This window comes from Arachis hypogaea, chromosome 6 (assembly GCF_003086295.3).
Source record: "Arachis hypogaea cultivar Tifrunner chromosome 6, arahy.Tifrunner.gnm2.J5K5, whole genome shotgun sequence".
Lineage (NCBI taxonomy): Eukaryota > Viridiplantae > Streptophyta > Magnoliopsida > Fabales > Fabaceae > Arachis > Arachis hypogaea.
In genome coordinates, this window is record NC_092041.1 from 105,386,743 (window position 1) to 105,392,618 (window position 5,876).

General features: G+C 32.3%; 1 long non-coding RNA gene across 1 annotated transcript; it reads left to right on the forward strand.

Moving 5' to 3' along the window:
* The first annotated feature begins 528 nt into the window (after window positions 1-528).
* LOC112698277 (uncharacterized) lies at window positions 529-3,475 on the forward strand. The gene is made up of 3 exons (XR_003151474.2): window positions 529-706; window positions 802-855; window positions 3,191-3,475. It is a non-coding gene; the product is annotated as an uncharacterized lncRNA (long non-coding RNA).
* Window positions 3,476-5,876: the final 2,401 nt, after the last annotated feature.

Here is a 5,876-nt window from a genome sequence, read left to right on the forward strand (position 1 = left end):
ATATTTACTTTTAAATTTATCTTTTTATGTAAGTTTTAAAACATTCATAAATAAATTTGTGTTATTATAATATGTGTATAATAAATAAAATAACTATATACGTAAGAATATGATTTAACTCATTATATATATATATATATTAACAAAATGATTGAGTTACGAATTTCAAAAGAAAATTAACTTTAAAGATAAATTCTATGTTAAATTATATTTTTTCACATGTTTACTTTTTCATTTGAAAATAATGATAAAGATACAAGAAGATTCTTATAGATAGTGCAAACATGTACATTATTTGTAAACTCCGCTGAAATCGGTAAATAATTAGTCAACGAATCAAATTTTAAATAGGAAAATTAGAAATGCAAAATTAATATCAAAATATGGTAGAGCTCGTCAAAACGAAAAATTTGACACCAATTTCAAAAAATTTGGCCCAAAATTGAGCCGAACGGGCCGAACCGATCGAACTGGTCCCGTGGGCCCAACCAACTCACTATATATAATGAGCTGAAGCTCATTTCATTCCATTCAATATACAGAACACGCTGGGCAGCAACCTAAATGGGGAAGAACATGTTGAAGATTCCAAAACCCTTGATTTCATTCAAATTCACATAACTTCTCGCTCCGAGCTCCGATCGTCGCACTGTTTGCGCCTATGCGTCCGCGGCGTCGAGCTCTACAAAGCCCATAGCATTGAAAGGTAAGAAAGCCATGTTTTCTTCCTTAATTTTCCTATTTTCAGTTCTGAATTTATTGAGCTTTGGTGTTGAAATTTTGTATAATTTGGTGTTTTAGGCTCAAGTTAGCTTCCGGGACTTATGGGCTCAAGCTATTGAGCATATAAGTATGGTAAGGATACCCTAACCCTAGCTCAATCTTGTATTTATAATAAAAAACTGAATTAGAAAAAATATATATATATATATTAGGTGTAGGTTAAGTGGGTGTTCATGCATTGGAATTGAATTGGGATTACTTGGAGGTTTGTTGGTGACCAAGGCTTGTTTTAGGGCTATTTGATTGAGCTTGGAGGGGCTGTAATTTTGAGTTGTGAGGCTGCCTTAGGTGAACTAAGTGATTAGACAAGGTATGGTTTAAGTTTCACACGTTTAATATTTATGGTGTTGTGAAAACTTAGGTTAGAGGAATCATAGGATAAGTTGAATTGTTTGTTGTATTTAATGATTAGCCTTGTAATGTTGTTGGAATAGATTTGTTGGTGGATATATATTGGAAGTATGAGGTGTGAAAGTTATTAATGGTGTGCTCTTATATTTATTTATGATGGTTTAGGATTGGTGTTTGTTAATAAGGATGTAAAGTTGTGTTGTGGTGGTATTGCATATGATGTAACTAATTATGTAATGATTGGAATTGCATGAGACCAAGTTTGGGCTAAACTTGGGAATATAAGGAACTAAACTAAAAAATTTGGGACCTTTTTGTTAAATATACAATTTATGGAAAATTTTAAAGTTAGGTTGTTAAATCTGTCCTGCAGCAGAAAAGGTCAAATAGGGCAGCAATTTGTTTGTCTTGCTGCGACTTCTACGAGTTGAGTTTTGGAGCGAAACCAATTTTGTTATAAAATTTAATTAACTTGCTTTATTTCTTTAACATTTCAGAATTTTAAGAGTTGAGGATTGGGAGTTGTGAATTTTTGAATGTTGGTGGTCAAAGCTGAAAAAAAACAGATTTCAGCAAGTTATGCATCAAATTTCAATGCTTGTAACTCTTAGAATTGAATAGCAATTGGGTTGCAACCAAGACACACTTGTTTCTGGATGAGCTAGGAGTTCCCAAACCAAAATTTAAATTGAAAGGTACTAAACTTGTTGGTTTCTAAAACAGATTTTGACTCATTTTTACTTAACTTTTAGGTAATGTAACTTCTTCATTAAAAATGGTATTAACTCAGAACCAATTGAGAAAGAAATCTGGATGAGTAAAATTTAACTACATTAATTTTTAAAGTCATTGGATTTAACTTAAATTTTATATTGAATTTTGAATATCACATACTGCTGCTGTTTTTCTGGTTTTATGCACTGCAGAGCAGTCACGATTTTTTCTTTATTCCTGAGGCTAGAGAAATCATAAAATTATGATCTTTAGTTTGTTAGAAAGCTTATTTCAAGATGAATGCCTGGACATAAAAGTTTTCGCAATTTCAAGTTCATTTGTTATATTAAAAATAGAAAAAAATAAAATATCGAGGATGTCTTAGTGATAGTCATGGGTCCGAGAAGTCAAAGATTAATCTTCGTGTTATGTGATTGATTTAATGTTAGAGTTGGATTGATTTTAAGATTATTTGATATTAAAGAGGTTAAGAAGAATTTGATAAATGGTTTGGTCGGGACCCGGAAAGGGTAAACGTGATGAATTATAAGAGAAAGATGTGAAAACTAAATGAATACATGTTGTTATGGCTATAAAGAACGAATGTAAGGAAATGATAATGATAAATGATGAGATTTGGGAATGACTGTGTGTGGCCGAAATAGTCGATATGGCAAGTTGAGGACGGAAGTTCTCTCTCTTGTCATGATGCAGATGTGGGGAAGGTGGAAAGGCACTCTCCTTCGTATTGTTTCCCCCACATTCTTCTCTAGTTGCAAGGTGGAAAGGCACACTCCTTCGATGTGGAAATGCACTCTCCTTCGTTTATGATCCTCCTGGAGATTCACAACCTAGAGACCAATGTCTGGGTTAGATACTAGATGTGTCGGTTTCTGGCAAAATAACCGACACGTGAACTCACGGCTAGTAGGATAGACATTCATCATATGCATATGTGTGCTTTGTTTGCAATGCCTTAATTGGGAATGCGTAATTGATATATATCACCGACTACTTGTATATTTGGTACTTGTATTATGTGTTCATAATTGTGCTTGAACTTGTTTGGTTGTTTGTTTCTGTTGCATTATGATTGATGGAGGAAAAGGAGGAAATGGAGAAATGGTTTGGTGTTACATTAGGATTAAAATTGGGTAAGTTAGATAGATTTAGAATACCTACCCCTGTTTATAACTTCTGTTTAGTATTAAGTTGGATAATTGTATAACGGATTTCTAGGATTGCCTATGGCATTTTTAGGACTTTATTTATTATGCGCGTGGCACTTTTACCATGCTGAGAACCTCCAGTTCTCATTCCATATTGTATTGTTATTTTTCAGATTCAGGTCGAGAGGCTCCTCGCTAGGCGTCTGGATTCTGGGAAGCGAAGTAGTCCTTGGGTGTATTTTGGTTTCTGGTTGTATATATGTATATATATGTCTAGCTTACTCTCCAAGTAACTTATGTATGCTGCTCCTCTTAGAGGTTGAGGGAGAGTTAAGAGTTTACTTTGATATTTTGATGTATTTTGGGGATATCTATATATGTTTATATGTATATATACATCCTCTGGCCAGTCTTAGCTTCGCAGGCTGAGTCAGGGGGCTAGTTAAGCTGTTTTCTTAGCTTCTCTTTTTTCTTTTGCCAATTCCTATCGTGTTCCTATTAGGTTTCTTAGCACGTGAGTAATCTTATTTCTTGAGCGTTGCGCTTTTCATTTTGCGACTTTTGTTTACCCGTTTGTTTCAAGGCTCCTAGTATGTTATTTCTTTCAGTATTATATGTATATTTTACTGTTTAGGGGTTTGTAATACCACACTACCTCTATTCTATGACTTAAGCATAAAACACTGTGTAGTATGGTGTTACATTATTCTTAAAAACAAAATTTATTTTGTCAACTTTATACATAAAAAGGCAATTATTATTGGTATTAGTAAAATAATTGATAATTCTAGAAGAGATATTATTTTATTTTTTAGAGGAACAAAACTCATTATAAATAATGTGTTATTATCTACAAATTCTCAAAATAACTTGTTGAGTTTTAAAGATATTCATAAGAATAGATATCATATTGAGACAGTATTTAAGAATCACAATGAGTTATTTTATATTATGTGTTGCGATTCAAATAAAAAAGTCATATTGAAAAAATTACCTATGCTTTCTTCTAATATATACTATATTCGTATTAATGCAATTGAATCACGTGTTATAATAAATCAAAAGTTTATTAGTTCAAATGAATTCACAATTTGGTATGACTGATTAGGTCTCTCTGGAACACTAATGATGCAAAAGATTATTGAAAACTAATAATGGTATTTATTGGAGAACCATAAGATTCTTCAATCTAGTATTCTAGTTAGTTATGTTGTACTGCATATTTTCAGCAAAGACTATATTTGAATCTTCTGAATTTCTTGAGTTAATTCAAAGTGATATATGTGAACTAATTAATCAATAATGTGGGTCTTATAGAAACTTTACGGTCCTAATAAATACATCTTTAAGATGTTCTCATATGGGCTAATGATTATCTCGCAATTTGGCGTTTGCGAGACTACTTGCACAAATTATAAAACTAAAAACACAATTTCTAGAAAATTCAATCAAAACAATTCACCCTAATAATGTTGGTAAATTTACTTGTCAAGCCTTTGATGGTTATTATATGGCTATTGGTATAAGTGTTGAACATTCGATAACTCATGTTCGTACACAAAATAGGCTAGTAGAATCATTTATTAAACGTCTCCAGTTGATTGTTAGACTCTTTCTTATTTAAATGAAGCTCCCAATTTTCATTTTTAGGTATGTAATTTTACATGTTGTAGCAGTTATTCGATTAAGGTCAACAAGTTACAATTGCCTTTTGGCCAACAACCAAACATATCCCATTTGAGAATATTTGGATGTGCGCTATATATCCCAATTGCTCTATCTAATCGCACCAAAATGGGACTCAAAAAATTAGAAATATATGTTGGATGTGATTCTCTTTTATTGTAAGGTATCTAGAGATGCAAATAGGAGATGTATTTAAAGCTCAATTTGTAGATTGTCACTTTAACGATATAATATTTTCAACATTAGGAAGAGAGAACAAATCGCTGTCCAAAGAGCTAAATTGAAATATATAATCGTTAATATGTTTGCATTCTCAATTAGGGATGAAAACACTACCGTATCCGCGAATACCCGCTCTATCCCTATTTGCTCGAGGATGGGTTTTAACAGCGCGGAGCGGGGCGGGTTTAGGTAATACCCACCTTGTATATATATAATATATGTAAAATCATTAGTAAAAAAATTAATAATATTATATCATTCTTGAGATTTTACTTTAATTGATATTAAGTATATAATAATGGTTATATAAATTTTGAAACTTAATTTTATTTATTGAATCTTAATAATTACAGGACCGCGGATAAGGAGTGAGGCAAGTTAGGGATTAATTTTAGTCTATCCGCGACTAGGAACGGGACGGGTTCAATGTGGGTTATTATAAGATTGAGTCTAGTAGCGCAAAAATTCGTCCATACTCGCTCCGTTGCTACCTTAGGCGTGATGCTGAAATGGCAGTGGTTATAGTAATCGACAATAGTTTTTGAAAAAGAACAAGAAAAAGGTTTTTGGAGGTTTGAAGAGAAAGAAGGAGGATGTTCTATCTAATGTCCACATTAGTCCACGTTTTAGAAGAAAAAATGAATGGAATGATGCATATGTCTCGCATTTTAAATGGTCAAAGATGATTTTATATTTTTAATCGGTGAGAGATTAATTTGTCTTCGTAATAAAAAATTAAGGACTTATTTATCTTTCTCTCTTAATTTAGACAACCAATATTTTTTCTTCGGTGCATACAAAGCGTCAATCCCATGTTTACAGAAGAAGCGAAAAGTGTTGTTGTCCCACGTTTAATAACTCGTAAGTTCTCATGATCATTTTATATAACCTTTGGGTTTTGTTTGTTTGGATCAAAGTACAAAAGAAATAGAAGAAAGAGAAGATACATAA